The sequence below is a fragment of the Salmo trutta genome, chromosome 17, assembly GCF_901001165.1.
Source record: "Salmo trutta chromosome 17, fSalTru1.1, whole genome shotgun sequence".
Classification (NCBI taxonomy): Eukaryota; Metazoa; Chordata; class Actinopteri; order Salmoniformes; family Salmonidae; genus Salmo; species Salmo trutta.
Window position 1 is genome coordinate 29,635,195 of NC_042973.1, and position 25,260 is coordinate 29,660,454.

At 40.6% G+C, this 25,260-nt stretch overlaps 1 protein-coding gene across 2 annotated transcripts in view; it reads left to right on the forward strand.

Moving 5' to 3' along the window:
* LOC115151995 (talin-2-like) overlaps positions 1-25,260 on the forward strand; it is a 134,380-nt gene that overhangs the window by 10,198 nt on the left and 98,922 nt on the right. For both annotated transcript variants that reach the window (XM_029696405.1, XM_029696406.1), the window contains exon 2: positions 24,374-24,422. The gene's annotated coding sequence lies outside the window, so the exon portion shown is untranslated. The remainder of the gene's footprint in view (positions 1-24,373; positions 24,423-25,260) is intronic.

Genomic DNA, 25,260 nt, shown 5'->3' on the forward strand with positions numbered 1-25,260 from the left:
GAGGACCAGGGTTGGGAAACAGCGGAGGGTATACGTTCTCATGCACTACCACAGAAATCTGTTCCTTTTCTTACCTCTGTGCTTATCTGATCCCTTACCCTAACATATCAGCCATAAGGGCTAGGCCTATTATTACATGCTGGATATCATGGTGAATGTATTTCACATTGCCATTTTAGGTTATTCTAAATGTCACAATTTCTCATCGAATTTTATTTCGCAGAGTGGGTGGTAAAAAAATAAATAATAAAAAAATAATGTGAATGTACCCACTTCTCCATGTACCACTACTCAACTGCGTATTTGTTATTTGACTGTAGGCGGATGAGCATTACAAAGTGTACAGTAGGATTGTAGTTTGCACTCTGATTATCATCCTACTGCAGTTATTTTAAAGATGTTTATCGCAAGTCCAGAGGACTCAAATTGACAGTCTTAATGAAAAAAACACACAAACAACAATACATGTTATGTTGTCACATACACCGGATGGGTGCAGTGAAATGTGTTATACGATGCCCCTGCGGCAAATGAAGGTTAAGTGCCTCGCTCAAGGGGACATCGCCATATTTATTTTCCTCACCTTGTCGGCTGGGGTTTTCGAACCAGCGACATTTCGGTTACTGGCCCAATACTCTAACCGCTAGGCTACCTGACACCCATAGAAAAACACCTGGGTGTCATTACCCCGTAATAACGGTTTGTTCCCAGTGAATAATGGTTATCTTGTTGTGACATGCCTGTGTTTTTTGTTGAAGTGTGGTGGACCAGACTCATGGTCTACTGTCACTCTGTTAACCCCTCTAATACTAGGACTATATTTCACTCATGTTTACACTTCATCATTTCTACTGTAGGTGAACAAATGCCACGGTAGTCTGTTACACATGGGGCCCATATGTGCTGTTGAAGCACAGAGTGTGTGTGTGTGTGTGTGTGTGTGTGTGTGTGTGTGTGTGTGTGTGTGTGTGTGTGTGTGAGAGAGAGACCGGGCCAACGTGACCATAGCTATATTTCCATCATGTCCAGTGATTTTTTTGTTGTTGTTGTTGTCGACATTTAGAACGTTTGCATAGAAAATAAATGTGACAATTGCCTGCTATGGTGCGTTTCCATTTAACTGTTATGTGTCGATACAAACAGCTGGACGTAATGACGTCACACCTACATTGTTTTAACTTTTCCGCAAAAACCTAGAATGTCGAATACAAATGAATTGGTTCAAGTGTTTCCATTACCCATTTAGGAAAATTGTGCATTAATAAATTGCAGACAGCCTGCATGCCCTCCCACCTATTTCTTTCATGTTTCAGGTAGCCCGCAAAAGTCAGCATGGATAGAATGCAAGAATTTGCCATATTCTAATTATTGTCATGTGCCAATGTATCGCCACGGTCCGTGCCATGGGGAATCTTGCACTCCTGTAGATCTGAAATAATTGGATGGTGAAACTTGCATCCAGCCAACTAGAAAAGCAAGGCGAAGCAATTCAGTTATTCTTTTCTCTGGTACTTTTCTCAGTGTAGCCAGCCTACTTCTCTCTGGTAAAATGCAGGATTTAGCAAACAGTAGGTAATAATTTAATTAGTCAATTCATCATTTATTTGAAAACACCATTTCAATCATTATTTGTTGCAATAGAGGAAGTTAGACAACACAAAAATTTGAACAGATACAAATATTGTCGATCTTTAGAAAATGTATCATATATCTGCCGTTTCCATTACAACATTGCTTTTGGCGAATAAACCTGGGTCAATGGAAACCTGGCTACTGAGTGTACATTAGGAGAATTAGCAGCTGGCTCTGTGGGTTCCTGATGGCATTGTCCCCCCCCCAAGCACGCTGGGAGTGCTCTGTGTTGGCAGGGTCTACCACACCAGCCCATAGGAGCCAAAGGTCAATGACAGTGGAACGCTGAGAACTGCTGATCAAGCTGCTCATCGATCCGCATTAATGAAACATCACTGCTAAATATGGCAGAGCAGGAGAGCTGCTGGACATAGAGGACATTTGGATTTGATTCATTTTTATGAATGTTGTTCTCTCTATATTCAAGATGACATTGTTTATCAGACTGGTAGAGGTGATGGTACTGTATAGTTTGAAAATCATCCCATTGTAAGTAGCCTATGCCATGATGGCGGTGGGCCAGTGGCTTTAAAGCCAGACTCCCTGGACTACAGATGACACCAAGAGCTGGGGGAGCAGGGAGCTTGGATGTAAATACAACAGCAAATTAACCAAAACAATGATATTGTTGTTGAACTACACAGTTGATCTTATTTAGCTAAGGACAAGCCAATGCTTCCCGATCAGATCAAGGTCAATAGATTCCTCCTCGTCAGGCTCCTGGTGCAGGGCAGCTGTCAGGATGTTTACATGGCTGTCTGTCTTCTGGAGACGACCATCCTGTCTAAAGATCACCACTGAAATAATGCTGTCCTCTAGTGAGATCCTTTGCAGCTTGCTGCTGACCCAGCGATACCAGGCTCCAGCCCTCTCTCTCTTTCTCTCCCTCTCTCCCCTCTCTCTCTCCTCTCCAGAGCCCAGTGCCCTTTCAGGCCAGCCCAGCTAGGCAGCCACTTTCTTCTGTCTCACAGCTACGGCGTCAGCACCTTGACTCACAGGGAGAGAGTGGGCCGTTTTGGCAGACAGCAAATAATTTCACATTTGGGACGGAAATGCATTTGGCTGCTAGAAGCTGTGTTGAGTGAGTGCCTTGTTTTAGTCCTGTGCGTTCAGCTCATCAGCATAACCAGCAGTAATGTCATAGGCATTCTCAGGGTACCCGATGGGGAAGATGATATCTAGAGTCGCATCAGTAGTTTTGATCTGTAACAGTGATTAATGCAAGAGACTGACAAGGCCTTCTAATGATTGATAAGCAATGCATTTCAACAATGAATCCATAAAAAAATATCATGTACCATCAATTTGAAACATTTCCTGTTAAGAATGTTTAATTAAGCCATAGTTTATTTCTTCTGACATGGGTGTGTTCAACTTGTTTGTTTCTATCACTACAGCTCTGGTGTTCATCATAGCTGGACTCACTGTGTGGTCTTCCCTCTCTTACAAAGGAGCATGCATTGCCTCATTGTCTACAGCTTTGGTCTGACAGTCACAGCACACTGAGGAGCTGATTGGCAGTTTGTCTGTATTGTGTACAATGTGCTCTGTGCTGTTCTGACTCTAATTGTCTCAACAGGGTTCTAAGCAACATCACACTACTCTCATAGTTTGTTGTGTAACTGAGAAACTGGACTGAGTGTTAATCTCTATGAACCTGGCTGGTGCAATCCCAGCAGCTGTAAAGAGGTTAAGAACTGTACTGCCTGTATAGGCCTATATCCATGGGACTCTTCTAGTCTTCTGACCTCTAGGAGAAAGATACCATTTTTAGAGCTACTGTTCAACAATGGTCGCCTATCATATTACTCTACATTATATATTAGGTTATTTTCCTTCTATTTTCTTCTATGGTAGATTACAAACCAAGTGGTTTGAGTCCTAAATACTGATTGGCTGAAAGCCGTGGTATACCACGGGTATGACAAAACACGTATTTTAGTGTTCTAATTACGCTGGTAGCTAGTTTATTATAACAATAAGGCTCCTCGGGGGTTTGTGGCATATTGGCCATAATATCACGTGATATATGTATCTAAGAACAGCCCTTAGCCGTGGTAAATTGGCCATATAGCACAGCTCCACATGCCTTATTGTTTAATTATACTAGTTATTTATAGATTTATTGCATTTTAAGCCATATATACCAGCATTGATTTATTATTATTATATTGGTAATCAACAAAACATTTTCATATGGAACATTTTCATCATACACCAGACAGTTGGTGCATTCATGCACTGTTCAGCACAATGTAATAATCTCTGTGAGATTGTGCTTTTCCTCTGTGTAAAAGCAGACCTGTTCTGGGAAATGACCTCTCTAATGTATCTAACCTCTCCTCACAGCCACATGAACATGCCCCAATTAAATGGCTTCATCCTCCATTTCCACTGCAATCATGTCCATGCTTACACTCTGTCTCCTGTTCATCCTCTGTGTGGGATGGTCTGCTCTTTCACTATGCAATATTTATGCAATGAAGCAGCCGCAGTATTGCTTTGAGCTCTCTCCACATATCCTAAATGAACAGAACATTCACTAGAGACACTACAGCTCTGTGTCTATCTGTTTGTTAGAAGTAGCATATTTAGAATGTCAGGATCTATTCACATTTGTGCAAGATGTATTAAATAACGAGAAAGGATAAAACATTTCCAGTGTGTTTTAGTTCTAACCATTCATTTAGTTCTGTAATGGGTGTGAAAGGTACAATTTGAAAACCAAAGAAACTGACCCAGTGTGCAGTCATACAATACAGATTGTAGGGTTTTTGGTTCAGACTTGGGTAAAGGGATATGTAATGTACAAGGATAGATCATGCTATTTCACCTTGTATGGATTTTGATGGAAAACATTTTCATTAGTCTGGTTTTTTTAATCTCTGCATTAGAGGTCGACCGATTATGATTTTTCATTGCCGATACCGCTGCCGATTATTGGTGGGCCCAAAAAAGCCGATGCCGATTTAAAAATAAAATATTTATTTTTTATTTTTTTTTGTAATAATGACAATTACAACAATACTGAATGAGCACTTATTTTAACTTAATATAATACATCAATAAAATCTATTTAGTCTCAAATAAATAATGAAACATGTTCAATTTGGTTTAAATAATGCAAAACACAGTGTTGGAGAAGAAAGTAAAAGTTCAATATGTGCCATGTAAAAAAGCTAAGGTTTAAGTTCCTTGCTCAGAACATGAGAACATATGAAAGCTGGTGGTTCCTTTTAACATGAGTCTTCAATATTCCCAGGTAAGTTTTAGGTTGTAGTTTATTATAGGAATTATAGGACTATTTCTCTCTATACGATTTTTATTTCATATACCTTTGACTATTGGATGTTCTTATAGGCACTTTAGTATTGCCAGCGTAACAGTATAGCTTCCGTCCCTCTCCTCGCTTCTACCTGGGCTCGAACCAGGAACACATCGACAACAGCCACCCTCGAAGCAGCGTTACCCATGTAGAGGAAGGGGAAAAACTACTCCAAGTCTCAGAGCGAGTGACGTTTGAAACGCTATTAGCGCGCACCCTGCTAACTAGCTAGCCATTTCACATCGGTTACACCAGCCTCATCTTGGGAGTTGACAGGCTTGAAGGGGTGGGTATAATTTGTGGAACGTTCCAACAGGTATCTGTTTCAAAAAACGTAAAGTAAAAGGTTGCCAACCAGCAACGCATACAAAGTAGCAACGCATACAAACCTAGCTAACTAGCTGCCGAATAGGCATCAACTCACCACGTAGCTTATTCTTAATGTTTGTCCATAGGCAACCAGAGTGAGGACAGACATTTTTCTGAATAAACGTGATGAGTGAAAAACGCAATGAAATAGACCACTCACTACCCGGTATCTTATTCTGCCGCTATACAACTTTGTATGCTTCGTTTTTTGGCAACCTTGTTATTTACGAAGTTTTTGGAATAGATTCCTGTTGGAACGTTCCACAAATTATACCCACCCGGCTTGAAGTCATAAACAGCTTGAAGCACAGCGTATATGCAAACTGTTGCATATACCCTGACTGCGTGCAATGAACGCAAGATAAGTGACACAATTTCATGTTAGCAGGCAATATTAACTAAATATGCAGGTTTAAAAATGTATACTTGTGTATTGGTTTTAAAGAAAGGCATTGATGTTTATGGTTAGGTACATTGGTGCAACGACAGTGCTTTTTTCGCAAATGCGCTTGTTAAATCAACACCCGTTTGGCAAAGTAGGCTATGATTCAATGATAAATTAATAGGCACCGCATTGATTATATGCAACGCAGGATGCGTTAGATAAACTAGTAATATCATCAACCATGTGTAGTTAACTAGTGATTATGTTAAGATAAGTTTAGTGCTAGCTAGCAACTTACCTTGGCTTCTTGTTGCCCTTGCGTAACAGGTAGTCAGCCTGCCATGCAGGCTCCTCGTGGAGTGCAATGTAAGGCAGGTGGTTAGAGCGTTGGACTAGTAACCAAGGTTGCAAAAACAAATCCCCGAATCCCCCCCCTGAACAAGGCAGTTAACCCCCGTTCCTAGGCCGTCATTGAAAATAAGAATGTGTTCTTAATCTGACTTGCCTAGTTAAATAAAGGTGTAAAAAAAAATCGGCAACCAAAAATACTGATTACCGATTGTTATGAAAACTTGAAATCGGCCCTAATTAATCGGACATTCCGATTAATCGGTCGACCTCTACTCTACATGCATTCAATCATGGCTGTGAATTTATCATTAGTTACTTAAATCTGCCCCCCCTCTCTCTTTCGTTCTCTTGTCTTCGTTACCTCTCTCTCGCTCGCGCTCTCATAATCTTTGTAATATACACAAACTGGAATGCAATTTTTAAAGACTATCTAATAAGGAGGAAAGGGAAATTAAGATTGAAGGGCATAAAAAGGTCCATTCAGCAACCAATAATGGCCTTACTGTAGATATCTACAATGTCCGAGTAAATGCTTGTGTGCAGTGCAGTGCGCTAAAAACTGCATCAGTGGACATACAGTGACAATGGCATGGTGTCTACAATAGCTGTCACTTTGGAGGGCCTCTTCACACAGCAGTTCATTCTGTTACTGTACCAAGAAACCTTACCACTGCCTACTCATGCACCGCCTGCAATGCACAAACTACTGAGACTGCCTGTAGGGTTTTTCTCCAGAAGAGGTCTAATGTACAGTAGCTGACTAACAGTGTAAGGCTTAGTCAGAACAGTTTTTTTATAAAAAATGTATTAATATTATAAAGTATATGCAAAATGCAATGCAGAAGCAGTTTTTGTCTAGTACCCAAATGGAAATGCTGTGTATGGGTTTCAAATTATACTGTGTGAACTTTTTGCCACCTTTACCATCTGCTCTGTGTATAGTGCATGGCAGCTGCAGTCTGTCCCATGCAGGTCTTCAGTTTCCACAGACGTGAAATGGCACTTTACCCAGTGACGGGTGGTGAGCCACCCGGGGTAGACAGGCTATCCTCTGCCATCCCCAGGAGATGGCTCCTATCCAGCCTGGATCGGTCAGGGCCAGAGGGTGTCATGTAACACCACCAGGTGTGTGAGCCAGTCTAGGGTCATAGGTCACAGCATCACTATGACCACGGCTGGTAGGGCTCTCCTTTTGATATACTGTAGAAGACTGATGGCTGATGGAAGGCTTTATTCCACTTATGTAAAGCCGCTTTCTCATTCATTATCTATGCTCACTGTTTTTTTTCTTCATAATCCATAAGAATGTAATTATTGATGTGGTTATTTAATGACTGCCAGGATCTCTGGCATTTATTAGTGATCTACTGGCCTATGTGAGTAGCTCATACTGGGGAAACATGCACTATATTTACAGTTTGATTTGATTTCTCTGGGCCTGGGAAAAGACTGTAATAAATTATAGGAGTGTCATGCAGAGAGGCACTGCAGAGCTGTATGAATTCCCTGTAGGGATGAGGGACAAAGAGGGAGCAGTGCAGAGAGGGTTTTGAAAGGGACCGCTGTGCTGGGAGGGAGGGAGGGAGAGAGAGAGGGAGAGAGAGAGAGAGAGAGGGAGGGAGAGAGAGAGCCAGCCAGCCAGCCAGCTCTCTACTACTGACACATGGAGGAAGCTTGCTGCTGTGCTGTAGGCTTACCGGATAAGGTGGCTGCCTCTTCTTTTCATGTGACAACAAAGGCACCATGGCAGTTTTCTCTGTGCTTTGATGGCCATAGCATGCAATCTCTGCACATTCAGTCAGTGTATCAGGTTTAGGTTGCCCGGGTGGCAGAACAGTTTTTCAGAGCTTGTGTTTAGTGCCTGGGGGATCTATAGTGTGTGTCAGAGTGGCTTTAATGCTCAGCACTATCACCTGCGACATAGGTGCCAGTTGTCCTCTGTGTACACTAGATCCACACGTCCACTATACCCCATTCACAGCTCAGCACTGGAGCTAAGGGGCTAATTGAATTACACCCCCTCCCTATTCCTTCTCTATCGCTCTCTGCCCCATGGGAAGGCACAACTAATCATTTGGATTCTCTTCTTTTCAGGAAAGGGGTGGTGGGAGTAGGGGGCGTGGTTATCCAGTGTGTGAGCAGAAGGGCAGGCTGATGTTGGGATTAGATGGCGTCTCTCCAGAAGGACACTAACCTACTGACCTCTAAAGACGTCTGGGCCGGGCTGGCAACAGATGCTCCACAGATGTGTCCAACTTCTAGTTCGCTAATGAAAGATGATTTGACATTCAGAACTTGATAGAAAGAGCCCCGTGATGCCTCTTATGATACAATTCTTAATGGCACATTTCACATGTCTGTCTGAGCATTTGAGTGGTGGTTTTGGTGTGTTTTGTTCAGAAGTATTATTTGAGTGCTCTGCTCAGTTTGAATATTTGACCATGTTGAATTTGTATTTGTTTGAGACATTTATATAATTTGCCCTGTACGCTATGTGGCTTTGAGAGCTGTTACAAGAACTCTACAGTCTGTACAAAATAATTTGGAGTTCTCCTGATGTATTGTAATTGCTATAATAGGAACAACAACGTGCCAGGCTGGAGTGGGCTTCTTTCTCCTTGACCTTTGCCTGACGCTGGTGAAGTTGTGGTTAAGCATGGGTCTGATGTTATTATTGCTAACATCCTAACATTAAGCAGCATTCACCCTGTCTGTCTGCTGTGGTTTGTTTTGGGCCCTGTTTATATGACCCTATTAAATCCACGTGGGGGAGAATGTGGGAATCACGGAATCCAGAAATTAAAATTAAATTCATCAATATTCCCCCAGAAAAATGTATTGAACTTAATGAATTTATTAATTTGCAGAGATTAATCAAAATACATTAACTAAATGCTTCAGTGATTTGTATTTTCCTGCAACTTTCTGAAATGGCACGTGTGTGTGTGTGTGTGTGTGCGTCTACACTGTGTAGCAGTTAGTAATGATGTTAATGATAGCCTTCTTCTGGTAGAGATGGAAAGGCTTTCCCACAATCCTTTTCAATTAAGTGTTAACTACAAAGTAGCCTATGCCTGCAGTACCTGACAGGATGTTATTATGATTATTTGCATCAATCTAGTGGCCATTAATTTTGCAAACTCTGAAATCACATGAGCACTACAGAAACATTGCTAACCAAACAATGGTCTATTGCTGGTGCACACTTGCATAAAAGGGCAACTACACCCAAAAATCTAATTTCTTCTATTTTTCCTAAACCTCAAAAGTGGTCTCCTGATGTGGTTGAAGCATTGTTGTAGACTTTGAATATCCAATTGTGTTGTTTTTCTATTAAAAAGTGTGATATTTGCAAGTGAAAAACTGTGAATTACTGAAACCTGGAAAAACTAAATGGAATTTGGGGAAAAAACGAAACGGAATAAGGCAGATTTTTTATAACATATTTTATAGGGCCATATGTCTGTCATAAATCACATTTACTGTTACTACATCTGTAGCAGCCATGCAAATAAAATACCACAGGCCCAGAGAAATGGCATTGATTTAATTTTCTTCCCGTCTGTTACTCTCAGGGTACTAGGTAGAAGATAATCAACTGCATGTCTGGAGGAGATGGGTCTCTGTTCTCTGCCTCACAAGTAGATGTGGAAGTTTAAGTGATATTAGCTACTCTTCCTCTGGCTTGTCCAGACCTCTGGAGCGTAACCTATCCTCACATACAGTTTGAAGTATGGTGTGGCAGGCTCTGCTCGTTTGGACAATGGAGGCCATCTGACAGTCTAGGCTAATCCCTGTCAGGGATCTTTCCCCTCACAGCTCTGAGCTGGACCTCACTGAGGTCGGGCCAGTTATCATAGGCCAAAGCTAAAAACAATTAACTGCCTCTGTCTGCCTGCCTAGTCTCTCTGATGTAGCTAGGGGAGAAGGGCAGGCTTGGCAGAGCACTCCTCCACTGCACCAGTGGCCTCTGTACTGGTAGTGGTATCCCTTACATACAACCACATGATTTCACATGAAATGTCAGATGAATTCATGTGAAAATGTGTATTTGGAACACATGTTTTCACGTGTAGTTTCATGTTTTCACATGTTGCTTTACATGTTGTCACATCACATTATAACATTTTGTGTGTTACTGTTCATAAGCACAGCATTGGATAACTTAACTTTGTACTTTTGATAAATCAGTATATCTGCAGAATGGATGGTGTACATACTTCATATGTAAATGTATACTTAAAAGTTATATAGATAACTTAGCAGCTCCTCTTACTATCTTTCCTGCGCTGATATTGTTAGATCTCATTCTATAATGAAATTTCAACAACTCATATGGAGAGCGACAGATTACTAAGTAGAATACTATGTACCCTGACAGTAAGTATCAAAAGCCCTACGGTTTACCTATCCCCTCTCAGTATCCAAGAACCAATGTATTTTTCATGAAAAGAGACTTGATACTGTATGCCTTTGCTAACACACCGTCCTCTGTTATACCATCATTCCTTCTCTCTGGGTTCCTCAGCTCTAAGAACATCTTCACATTGGGTTCCCCCTCAAGGTACTGTTCAAAATGTAATCCCCATACTGTAAATGGTATCAACTGCTCTTTTTGAGATTGTCATCTATATGAATAACCCCGTTGAGAAATGCCATACATTCCTGACTTGTGAAACTATATGTGCTGTTTGAAAAGGGGCATTTTATACAGTTAACTTTAATACGTATAATATATCTAGCTGGCAAACATTTAGTTGTGATTTCTATATTGTAATTAGATTGCCTGGCGCATGCTGCACAACAGTGAGTGATTTACAAAGTTCTGGTCTCTCGTCTTTGTGTGCTTGTAAACAAACACCACGTGACACATGACTGGAGACTACCATAAGCTTATAATAATGTTACAGGTGAAATGAACAACGCAATGTTCTTTATCTCCTAATGTATTGCACAAGTTGACTGCAGGTATTTACTAAAAAAGTAGCTACAAATATTCAACTGTATTAAAAATACTTCAAATAAATAGTTTCAACGGTATTGACGGTATTTAAATACCCTCTATTTCCAAATACCCCGGTATACGGTATATACTATATACCGTCCAAGCCTAAACCACACCTGTTTGGAAGCACCTGCTTTTAATATACTCTGTATCCCGCATTTACTCAAGTGTTTCCTTTATTTTGGCAGTTACCTTTATGTATATGCCATTGAATTTCTCTGCATAAAACATGCATAAAGATTGCGTCTCAAGGGAAGAATGCGGTAATTGCCAACTTGTACCATTTGAACTCTACCCAATTTATACTGTTGACTAGTTCAACTTGACCATTTTCAGTTCTGTCCAATTTTCAGCTATCTGATGTGAAATCTTATGTAACATAATTCCAGTTATGTAACAGAATGAAATGCGGAGGTGTTGTCAATTTGTCTCACACTAATAGATCTATGTGTGTTATGCACTCTAGATATTTTCCGTGCCCTAGAATGAATGTATTGATATAACAGTAGATGGTTGTGTGTGGTCGAGATAATTAAATGTCACTATGCTATGCTAAAATGAGAAGTATTGCATTCGATGCCCCCCACTTAACTAATTAGATGTCTGTGTCGGCGTTAATGAATTGTGAAACTGTGGGAAAACTCATTAAGGCAATTAGTAGCCTCAGTAAGCAGCTACGGAAAAATGCTGAGCTCCAAATCTTGAGACCTGTATGATTGAAAGAGGTGTGATGTTAATGTTATGCGCTAAGCCCGATCATGACCGCTGCCAGTGTTATATGGACTTTGACAACACATAACAGCACTAGGTGCATGTTTACTACATGGATTATGGTGGGAAATGTTGATTTCAAGTGCTTGAGCCTGAAGAGTGTGGCATTTAAGTGTGGGCTTAGCGCAGTGGACTGGTGAATTGGGTTACCTTTAGCAAAAGAATCAGGGGCAGATAATTTGTCTACACTGCTAAAGGAATGCTAGTGGTGTCTATATATTCTTTGTTTTCACCCCAGTGTATTGTTTTTGGATAGAGCTGTGAAGACTCTTAATCTGACTGGTTCCCCTGTTCAGAGTGGTTCACTGTTACACCCCCAGAGTTGGCAGCTGTTTATTCTCTTGGCACCAGGTCTCACAGGCACTACTCACTGAACTGGGTGAATAACAATAGATTTATGCTAATAATGACAAAGATGATATCTCACACAGGCCACAAAATGCTTTCTAGACAATCACAAGGTCAAAAAAGGAAAAGTATCATTAGATATCATTCAACACAGTAATGATTTGGCAATGACTGTGTGCTATGTTTACAGGGAGATAATAGAATGCTGACCATACTGCTGCTGATGAAGCTGCAACTCATATTCCAGAGTCACTGGTCGAGTCCGAATACCCATACTATATACTTAAACTGCAAACTATTTACTCATACTCGCATACTATTTAGCACATACTGTTTTGTTAAAAGTATGCAGTATGCCATGGCGTCAACGCAGTAGCGGCTCCTGATTGGCTGAGTAGGTGGGGCAGGGCGCGGGTGGATTTTTCCAAATTCAACAGACATGCATGGCATTAACCAGACTAATAATAGCTGATTTCCAATTTTGATTAATTTCTCTAAATTCTGTATAGAATAGGAATGGAGGTATAGGCCTACAGTGGTTCCTCCTTTAAAAGTTGCAGCGTACTGGTGCCGCAGAATTCAATGGTACATTATTTAAGTGTGAACCACTGCTACCATTTTAATGCTAGTTAGTGCTAGTTTGACCACCAGGGGCATCTTTGAGAAGCATTTGATCGCCTTCAATAATGGCTGTCATAGAGAATAAATAAAAAGCCTGGAATGAGTAGGTGTGTCCCAAACTTCTGACTGATACTTGCTTAAGTAATGATTTGGCAATGACTTTTTTTTTGCTTAAAATAGGGTGCTGTACAACGTGATGGTCGGGAGTACAGTACTAGGCTATTTAACTAAAGAATCTCTGTGTCGTTTGGGCAAGGCACACGTGAGACCGGGGTTCAATTCCCCAACGGGGACGAAGGAGTAGGCTGTCCTTGTAAATAAGAATTTGTTCTTAACTGACTTGCCTAGTTAAATAAAGGTTACACTAAGAGCATAACATTTCTGCATCATAATTTTCTAATTCTAGTCTAACCAATACCCAAACGGAGATTCAGTGAAAATAAAACTCATTAATTTATCAAGACCAGTCCCCATGCTTCTCTCATAGCAGCGCAAAATGGTGCTAAAATAGTTGTAGGCTTTTGCTTCAAATCCTATTGCTTCTAACTTCAATGTGCTCTTTAAATAAATAAGACCTACACCACTTTTAACATCACATTACTCAACACTAGTGAGACTCATGTTGCCTACGGTAGGCCTACAGTATGTCAAAAAACATGATGTGACTCTCCGCCAATAATTATATATAGAGGATTCTAAATTAAAATCAAAAGCCACCTCATCGGTCTCCCGGTGGTGGCCGGCACGGGTATCGAACCTGCATCTGTAGCAACGCATTTTGCACTGTGGGAGCCCCCCATCAACTCTGGAGCCCGCATCCACGAAGTATCAAATAACGTAAAATGAGTGAGAAAAAGGCCATTCTTGAACATGGGTGAGACATTGTTACTAATTTGTAAATAAAGCCAGTTTGTTATTTCCAATTATTTATTTCTGTTTTTAGAGGGAGAGAAACCAAAAACCTACAGTCATCTCATGGGTCTCCCAGTCGAGGCTGGCACAGGTATTGAACCAGCATCTGTAGCAACACAGCAATGCAGTCTTAGACCGTTCAGCCACTCAGGTGCTGTACAATGTGACCGGTCGGTAGTGGCCTACAATACTACAGTAAGAGTAAAATAATAAAACCCTTAGTGTAACAACAGTTTTAGTAAGTAATATTGAAGTTGTGCACCATTATCAGTTTCTATTTCAGTTTATGTCGCCCAGAGACACAGTAGGTCCCAAAAGCATAATCAGTGCTCTAACTCCCCCTTGCGCTGGTCTGGAGCAATGAAGTAGTGACGCAGTGTACCGTACTAAACCACAAATTACCTACCGTAGTAGACCATATAGCCCATCTATCTTATTTAGAAAGGACTGAAGACAGAAACGGATAATTTGGTTACATTTCAGCATATTCATTAGTGAAACCAAAGTGCTGTAACATACAGTATATAAATTAAAGCAAATGACCTAGTATACACACGAAAACTTTTCAAATGTTCAAATCAGAAGGCTATTGCACAGAAAAACTTGGACAAACTTGTGAATTGCAAATGCAGAACCGCTGAACAGCTACATAAAAACTAAAGCTATCACTCGCAGACCACCTCTCCAAATGCATTGTGGAAAAGTTGGCACCGAATTCTACTAGATGAAGAGCCAAAATGAGTATTACATCCTGGTATTTTAACCATTCTCGATTTTTGAAATGTCGCATACTATTAAACATTCTATTTTCATATACTGAGAATGCGTTGTGCGTGATTGCATTCATTCCCGCTATTAGTTGATTTCAGTAGCTCATATCTAATTAATCAGCTGTTGTCAAAACCGACATGAGTATGACGTCCGGCGTTTTAAAGTATATTCGATTTTCAAAATGTCCCGTACTATTAAAACATTTTTTTTTTGCATACTCAAACGGCCTACTATTTAGGACTCTAGTATGGGTATTCGGACACGGACAGTGTATGCTCTGGCTGTGTCTGGACAGAGCATACACAGAGGAATTCTGAACCCCAGCCAAATAAGGATGTTTATTTAATCTAAATCAGCTCAAAGGCAGTTTTATCATTTGGAAGAAGTGATAAGATCTCTACTACAATACAGTCAGGGCCAGCTCTAGCCTTTTGGGGGCCCTTAGCAAAATTTGGTTGGTGGGGTCCCCCAACAAGTGGGCAAAATAAATGTCCCCCCGCTCTTGAACTTGGAGAGAAAAATGTACATTTTAAAGTTAATTTCCTGCAATTCTACACATTTTGCCAGAGGTGTGGACTCGAGTCACATCACTTAGAATCAAGTCTGACTCAGTCACAAATTTGATGACATGATAGAAAATAAAATAACTTGAGACTTAACTTGGAGCCTCAAGACTCGGAACTTGACTTTGACTTGAGACTGACTTCAAATGATCTGGCCAGGTTTTGTAACATTTTGTCTCTCATTTTGTGGCTCAGTGTCTCTGTGGATGACTCCACGAAGCCAGAGACCATATCACACTTGCAAAAAAACAGATTGGTTAGTGAAACGCACACTCGGCAATGTTCCCTCTAAACTGCATGCGGGACCGCGCACCTCCTCCAGGACTGCCATGCAGGCCGTGCAAAGACGCAAGATATTGAACTTCACCGAGTTCGCCCCATTAGTTCCCACTATATAGATTAACGTTTTTCCTGTGATTGAATCAACGTTAAATCAGCCCCTTTTCAATGCAACAAACCAAAACAAATCTAACTTTGCTAAATTTAGTCAGGGATTTTGTTGTAGGCAGAGCGCAACAGAGTAGAATTCTATTGGCGGTGGTAACTCGCCAGTGAATGTGCTATTCAGTTCTGATCAGACTACATATCCACATTTTGTTGATATTCTTTGCTAGTTAGCGAGTTATTAGCCCAGTTATTGATAAGTATAGGTCAGCAATGTGTAGTTACTGCTTCCTACAAGAGCAGAAAAAGGTGTAGGGTAAATTTCAAGCTGTATTTGTAAAGGCAGCCAGGTAAAAAGCTTATGTCTTAATTAAAGGGGCAGTGTTTTATTTTGAGACGGCTTGAATATGCAAATAAGGCATTAGGCAGAGGGGTTGCCTACATTGTCTAATTCTCTGTATGGTAACAATGATTACTTTTATTTTGAAAAAGTGGTTTCGTGCATCATACAATGCAATGCAATTGTAAAACAACAGTCATCTATTTGGCCCATGGTGTTATAGACAAAGTAAAAAATCATTAATTCATGTCAAGCCCATAATGTTAAATGTAGTCCTGCATTGAACACTGCATGTAGGCTATATTATATAAATCAAAATCTATTTCCATGTGAAAATGTTATGGGATTTGCTCCATTGGTGTGGTTGTTAGGCCTACATTAATGCATCACTGTTTATGGCTGTAATGACAGGCTACATTTTCTCAGCGCAGGTGCACGCATGCATGTGCATTGGGGGTCACAAGCTTTGAACCACTTATTTTTTTGGGGTCGTGGGTCAAAAGGTTTGAGAACCACTGAATTAGCAAACAGATTGGTGATTTGCTGTACAGCTATAGGATCGGGTGCAATATGCAAATGTAAAAAATGTAGGGAGAGTGGATTGCCATAAATAAATATGTAGCTCCAAAACATGTTGGTGATCAAGAATATTACTTGTTTACTTTGCAAGCTCACCAGCAATGGGGCATCAAGCAACAATTACTAGCATATGCCTACTGGTCTTTTGTTATGTCAAAATTGCTTGAACTTGATACTTTACTTATGAAGCTTGCATTTGAAATTTGTTGAAATGTATTATTACATAATCAAAATGTGTTGTAAACAAAATAATGAAAAGGGATGTCTGGTAGCCTCAGTAAATAGACAAAGATTTGTACGCTCTTAGCACCTTTTTTTCCTATCTAGAACCTAAAATGGTTATTCGGCTGTCCCCTTAGGAGAACCCTTTTTTGGTTTCAGGTAGAACCCTTTTGGGTTCCAGGTAAAACCCTTTCCACAGAGGGTTCTACCTGGAACCCACAAGGGTTCTACCTGGAAGCCAAAAGGGTTTTCCTTTGGGGGGAGGCGAAGAACCCTTTAGGAACCCTTTTTTCTAAGAGTGTAGTTGAACAAGTCATTGCATGTGTGCGTGGGGGGGTCGCAAGCTTTGAACCACTCATTTTTGGGGGTCGCTGGTCAATACGTTTCTGAGTGACAGAGTGAGGGGCTTTGCATAGGTGCTTTGTTGTTTTTTGTCAGACTGGGAAAAAAAATCCCGGAATGTAAAAGAACATAATGAACTGGTTCCCATGCTTTTAAACCTTTGTTTCAGGTTCTGATTCTGTTCCTCTAAAATGTTTGTTATTTTACGGGTTTCAGTTCTGTTCCCTGAACCAGTTCCTACCCCTGCTTGTGACCAGAATAATAGTGACTTGGTCCCACCTCTGCATTTCGCCATGGGGCAAAAAGAAAATGCACTTTTAAAACAAGTTTTCTTCAGTTCTACACATTTTGCATGCCCCTGTGGTGAGGGGGAGAAGACAGATGTTGAGGTCCAGGAAGTGTACCCATCAATATGTGCTTTGATTTGTTGATACAACTCAACTGACATTACAAAAAATACATTCCATTGAATGAGACCCATCACTTAACATAATTTGAATGAACGTTCTACATTAAATTATTGTACAAGCAGGCAGCCATAGATGCGGTAAAGGTCAATCGAACTCGACCAAAACAAGGGAGTTGCCATAGAAATACGTGGAGGAAAGGGCCGTGGGGGAAAGATCCTGAGTCTCATTGCCCCCCAGCAAAATGTGTATGTGTTTTTCAGACTATGTTGAGATAAAAATCGGAGTATGATGCAGGTATGGAGGTGAACCCCAACACATGTTCATGTCATTGTTACCAATCAACTGCTTTACAGTTAAAAACGACTTTGACTAACACCACCGATTTGTGTATGCTAGCTAAGCTAACCAGCTTATATGAACGAGAGTTAGCATTTAGCAGTCACTTCTTCTTAACCTGAAAAGGGACAACTTCTGCAGGTTATGCAGCGAGAACAGCTAAATATATCCAAATCGGACCTAAGTGACCACGTTGTGGGCATCTTACAATACATAAATCATGACGGATTTGATGAATATCCACTTTGTTACATTAGATTTGTTGAATGTGTGCCAATCTGGCCAATGGAATGTATGCGTTCCATTGACTGCTTTACTGCGTCTATTGCAAGTGTACCCATGAGTTTACCAGTCAAATTGCCAGTGTTAGCGGTTCCAAGCCCATTATATCAATCGTTTGCTACAACACCTTGCTTGTTTTAGCAAGGGGAAACAGAGTTTAATCACGTTAAGAGTCCATGTTATCGCAGAAACTGACTCAACCGCACAAATGCCCAGCCGTCCCGTATTCAGGCAGCTGTTTTTGTTTTAAGAGAAATACATAGAAAAGACAGATTGTGGTGTAGTTTGGGAACCATTCTAATGACCAGTTTGTGCATTTAAGGGTTGGGGATTGACTGCTGAAAAATACATTGAGGCAATGTAATAAAACATTGATCAGTCTTTCTAATGGGGGATAATTCCATCAGAGATGTCCTCCCACATCAGGATGTACTACTCCTGTTCTCTCCTGGGTTAGCTCCATTCAGCCCATGTCAAGACGGGGCTCTTCACCATTACTTTTAGTGCTTAACGAACATGTCTTTCTCCATGATGGCTCTTTATCCCTCCCAGGGATGTTAAAGGAATTAGAAATCATAACAATTTTACGGATTTATCTTAGAGATGATGACGACAGGTTGGCTTCCAGAATGTGCGCCATTGGCAGGCAAGCCTCTGGTATTCTGCAGATGTGAGGAGTGGACTGTTTGAAAACTTGTTCCCCACTTCAATGGGTGCTTCACTGTGCGGAGGAGGCAGTGTGCAGAATTTATTGACATATACACTGTTTCTTCTGGAGAACAAAATAACCGCCATAATATATTCGTCTCTACCTCTCGTTTTCTTTGAGGGTTGTTGACATAGTATTTTAGTGTGTGTTTTATTAAATCTTTTACCTACTGGGTACACTATGTATACTTATTAGCCAAGATAGTTCTTTGGGTAAAAAAAATCCCCTATGCCCAAGTAAAATGTTTGTTCTGTAGACCATCAGGAATTGTCAGTTGTAGTATTGAAAGCCCTCCTCTAAGGATACTGTTTAGAATGTATATATAGGACATTATAAACTGGGTGGATTGAGACCTGAATGCTGAATGGCTGACAGCTGTGGTATATCAGACCATATACCACGGGTATGACAAAACATTTATTTTTACTGCTCTAATTACGTTGGTAACTAGTTTATAATAGCAATAAGGCACCTTGGGGGTTTGTGATATATGTCCAATATACTACGGCTAAGGGTCCAGGCACACCACCTCAGGCCTTATTGCTTAATTATAGTCTATACAAAACAACTTGGGAGAGAAGCACCTCTTTGCTATTTTTCATATTTGGACAATACAGAATATGAGCAAAATATGTGTCCCCAGTTTTGTTATATTGTTTTAACATAAACATACTGTATTGTATTTTCCTGCCACTTCTGCCTCTTATAGCATGTGACAGACTAATCCTGTAGACTGTTGCATTTCTCTCTAACCAAGCACATTTAGTCCATTACTGTTATCTCTTTACCTAATTTTCTACATCATTCTGGCAATTTATGAAATGTTGTCATGCATACTGAATTGTGCATGTAAACGGTTTGCATTTATGTGCTTTATATCTCATACATTGAGTTTAGTATCCATTGCCAGTGCATTCTCACCATGGAGGCCTAGAATTCCCCCAGCTCTGATGAGACTTTTTCATCTGCCTTTGAGGGAGTAATGGAGAGAGGAAGGCAGGCAGGCAGCCTGATGATCTGCATGTGTGTTTGCTGCTGTGCATTCAGCAGTCTCTAAGCTCATTACAGTAATCAGGTTAAATAGAGGGGTTCAGGGGAGCACTTGGCCTCAGGCATTCTTCCTGCAGCCTGTGTGCCTGACCCTGTGATGAGGGGAGTTCCTATCTCTGACCCAGTGGAGAATCCTGTCCTGCTACGGCCCTGTCCAACTTATAATGATCACCTCAAACAGCCTTTGTGCGTGAAGCATGCACACTGTGGCATTCAACTGCACCCACGCTGTCATCATGATTGCCTTGTAATTGTAAGGCCCCTCAGAATCAGACATTCCTCCGCAAGTGTGTGATTGTTTTCTAACACTACCCACTCACAGTGACACATTTAGTAAATACCCAATATTATCCTCTGTAATTACATCCTCTTTTTTTGGGGGGGGGGTGTGTGTGTGAGTCAATTAAGAACAAATTCTTATTAACAATGACCACCTGGCCAATGAAAACTGGGATGTACGGTGCATTAAAATAATATAACAAAAAACCGTTGAAATAACAGGATAAGACAGACATCACAACACAGAAGGATGGGGAAATATGACAAACATAAAAGTCAGTAGAGAACAGTTACAGCACAAGGAGAACAGATATCACAGCAGGACAGAAACATATGGCAATGACTCAACATTTAGTGAAAACGTTTATCTTGCACAGATAAAACCATTGATCATTTCACAGCTAAGCTTTTAGCGTACCTAGTGATGTTACCTTTTGAGCTGTTGGGAAATCTTAATGTAATATGTGTATTTATGTTTATTTTGTTTTTGTCACAGTATACCGTAATTTCCGGACTATCAAGCACACCTGAATATAAGCCGCACCCACCGAATTAAAAAAATAAATAAAATTTGAACATAAATAAGCCGCACATGTCTATAAGCCGCAGGTGCCTACCGGTACATTGAAACAAATTAACTTTACACAGGCTTTAACGAAACACGGCTTGTAACAAAAATAAATAGGCTTTAACGAAACACGGCTTGTAACAAAAATAAATAGGCTTTAACGAAACACGGCTTGTAACAAAAAATAAAATATTAGCAGTAAGCTTTAGTTGTCTTTTTGCACTGAGTCAATTCCTCACGCTGCTGTTTCCAACGTCTTATCATCGACTCATTAAGACCAAGCTCCCGTGCAGCAGCTCTATTTCCTTTTCCAACAGCCAGATCAATCGCCTTCAACTTGAAAGCTGCATCATATGCATTTCTCCGTGTCTTTGCCATGATGAGGGTGACAAAATGACTACCGTAATCAGAATGATGGGAAGTTTGAGAGCGCTCGATTTAATCTAAACAGTAAACCAAAAAGTTGTTTGACCTTAACCCGTTCGGCAATTTCATTGGTCTAATGAAAGCTTCATGCCGCCAAAAAACTGAGCACGTCACAGAATGTGTTTTTTTGGAAGAAAAAAAATTGAAAGCGGGAAACATCCATATATTTGCCGTGTCACTGTTTAAGACACGAGGTTCAAAGCGTGGGAAAAAAGTTGCGGCTTATAGTCCGGAATTTACGGTACACTACCGGTCAAAAGATTACAACACCTATTCATTCAAGGGTTTTTCTTTATTTGTACAATTTTCTACATTGTAGAATAATAGTGAAGACATCAAAACTATAAAATAAGACATATGGAAACATGTAGTAACCAAAAGTGTTAAACAAATTCTTCAAATAGCCACCCTTTGCCTTGATGACGGCTTTGCACACTCTTGGCATTCTCTCAACCAGCTTCATCTGGAATGCTTTTCCAACAGTATTGAAGGAGTTCCCACATGCTGTGCGCTTGTTGGCTGCTTTTCCTTCACTCTGTGGTCCAACTCATCCCAACCCATCTCAATTTGTTTGGGGTCGGGGGATTGAGAGGCCAGGTCATCTGATGCAGCACTCCATCACTCTTCTTCTTGGTAAAATAGCCCTTACACAGCCTGGAGGTGTGTTGGGTCATTGTCCTGTTGAAAAATAAATGATAATCCCACTAAGGCCAAACCAGATGGGATGGCATATCGCTGCAGAATGCTGTGGTAGCCATGCTGGTTAAGTGTGTCTTGAATTCGAAATAAATCACAGACAGTGTCACCAGCAAAGCACCCCCACACCATAACACCTCCTCCCTGCTTCATGGTGGGAACCACACATGCGGTGATCCTCCGTCCACCTACTCTGCTTCTCACAAAGACACGGTGGTTGGAACCAAAAATCTCCAATTTGGACTCATCAGACCAAAGGACAGATTTCCACCAGTCTAATGTCTATTGCTTGTGTTTCCTGGCCCAAGCAGTCTCTTCTTATTATTGGTGTCCTTTAGTAGTGGTTTCTTTGCACAGTCTTCTCTGAACAGTTGATGTTGAGATGTGTCTGTTACTTGAACTCTGAAGCATTTATTTGGGCTGAAATATCTGAGGCTGGTAACTCTAACGAACTTATCCTCTGCAGCAGAGGTAGCTCTGGGTCATGAGAGCCAGTTTCATCATAGGGCTTGATGGTTTTTGCGACTGCCCTTGAAGAAATGTTCTTGAAATTTTCCGTATTGCCTGACCTTCATGTCTTAATGTAATGACGGACTGTCGTTTCGCTTTGCTTATTTGAGTTGTTCTTGCCATAATATGGACTTGGTCTTTTACCAAATAGGGCTATATTCTGTATTAACGCCCCCCACACACACACACCTTGTCACAACACAACTGATTGGCACAAACACATTAACTTCTTGGGGCTATGTGGGACGTTAGCGTACCCCCCGTGGCGCACCCTATCAACAGCAGGTGCATTTCAAGAGCGCAAATTTGAAACCAAATAAATGTCAAAATTCAAATTTCTCAAACATACAACTAACTTACAGCCTTTGAAAGATAAACATCTCCTTAATCTAACCACGTTGTCCGATTTCAAAAAGGTTTTACGGGGAAAGCATGAAGTTAGGTTATGTTAGGAGAGTACATTGACAATAGCTGTGTGTAATGTATTGTCGATTCAAAGACAGGCGTCACCAAAACCATAAAATCAGCTAAAATTATGCACTAACCTTTTACAATCTCCATCAGATGACACTCCTAGGACATTATGTTAGACAATGCATGCATTTTTAGTTCTATCAAGTTCATATTTATATCCAAAAACAGCGTTTTACTATGGCGTTGATTCTCAGGAAATCGTTTCCCTCCAATACCGGCAGTCAAGTCATGACAACAAAATAATTAATTAATATTAGAAAACATTGGTAAAATATTATATTGTCATTCAAAGAATTATAGATTTACATCTCTTGAACGCAATGGACTTGCCAGATTTAAAATTAACCTTACTGGGAAATCACACTTTGCAATAATCTGAGCACTGCGCCCAGAAAAATACGCATTGCGATACAGACTAACCGCCATGTTGGAGAGATCTAAAATCGAAAATACTATGTAAATAATCCATTACCTTTGATTCTCTTCATCAGATGTCACTTCCAAAGAATCCCAGGTCCATAACGGATGTAGTTTTGTTCAAAAAAGCTCATCATTTATGTCCAAAAACCTCCGTGTTGTTAGCACATGATCTAAGCCAGCCGGACTTCACTTCACGAACGGAAAAAATATATTTACGTTCGTTCAAACATGTCAAACGTTGTATCGCATAAATCATTAGGGCCTTTTTTAACCAGAACATGAATAAAATTCAAGGCGGACCATTGGGTTCTCTTTTAAAATGTTTCGGAATGAGAGTACTCACCATCAACTCGCGCGCAAGGTGTCTAATGGGCCATCACAGTTCCAAGGCTCTTATTCGGTCAGATCTCACTGTAGAAGACTCAAAACACTTTGTAAAGGCTGGGGACATCTTGTGGAAGCAATAGGAAGTGCCAAAACATTCCTCACCCCCTTTGTTTTTCAATGGTATAGGCTTAAAGTCAATTCAACACATCAGGTATCCACTTCCTGTCAGAATCTGTCTCAGGGTTTTGCCTGCCAAATGAGTTCTGTTATACTCACAGACACCATTCAAACAGTTTTTGAAACTTTAGGGTGTTTTCTATCCATATATAATAAGTATATGCATATTGTAGTTACTGGGTAGGATTAGTAACCAGATTAAATCGGGTACATTTTTTTATCCAGCTGTGAAAATACTGCCCCCTATACCCTAACAGGTTAAGATGGAAATAAATTCCACAAATTAACTTTGAAGAAGGCACACCTGTTAATTGAAATGCATTCCAGGTGACTACCTTATGAAGCTGGTTGAGAGAATCGCAAGAGTGTGCAAAGCTGATTCTTCAAATATATTTTATATTTTTTTTGCTTACTACATGATTCCAAATGTGTTATTTCATAGTGAAGACATCAAAACTATCATTCTACAATGTAGAAAATAGTAAAAATAAAGAAAAACCCTTGAATGAGTAGGTGTTCTAGAACTTTTGACCGGTAGTGTGTATATAGTAATTACTTTTCCATTTTATGTTACTGTGTCATCTAAGAGTGCACTGAAGATAAACCACGCACTGCTTTTCTTTATCATTAAGTGTATGTTTTGAGACAATTATGGCTCTTATGGAATGGTTATCGGTTGTCTTTTAGTAGGAGAATGTGCTCTTCTGAGAAGTGGTGATTCAGCAACAATACATTGTCAGCCGTGCATATTTCCTTCCTGTAGCTTACTGAGTCTTTGTTTCTTTCCAGCTGTAAAAACCTGCTGAAATCCTTGGCCATTTTATGATTCAGCAATAAGGTAAGGCTTTGGTATTTTCTCTCTTATCAAGGGAAATCAGCAGTTGGGGTCTTCCTGGGGCATACATCTATACACATACAGACAACCCTGAGGCTATGGCTGAGGACAGGAACAAGTACAAGAAGTCCCGCTTCGACCCCTGCAGAGTCATCAAACGGGTAAAAGGACAATATAGGAATAAGGTGAAATGATATTACATAGGCTCCGACACCTGTCGCATGTGGCAGGGGCTACTGTCCAATACGGATTACAAAGGAAGATACAGCCTCTCCTTGTTTGTCTGTATTCCCCACATCCCTAAAGCTGACCACCATCATTCCTGTTCCCAAGAGCTGAGGCTTCATGCCAAAAAGACTACAACCCTGTTGCACTCACATCTGTAATCATGAAGTGCTTTGAAAGGATGGCTATGGCACACATCAACTCCACCATCCTAAATACCCGAGACCCACTCAAATTTGCATACCGCCCCAACAGATCTATAGACAATGCAACCTCAATTGCACTCAATTGTCCTCTCCTGTAGATTTTATTTTACCTTTATTTAACTAGGCAAGTCAGTTAAGAACAAATTCTTATTTTCAATGACGGCCTAGGAACAGTGGGTTAACTGCCTGTTCAGGGGCAGAACGACAGATTTGTACCTTGTCAGCTCGGGGATTTGAACTTGCAACCTTTCGGTTACTAGTCCAATGCTCTAACCACATAAGATGAATACCTTAGTTGCTTTTCATTTACAGCTCATCATTGTACACCATTGTCCCATCCCAAGCTCATCACCAAACTTAGGACCCTCGGACTGAACACTTTTGCAACTGGATCTTGGACTTCCTGACGG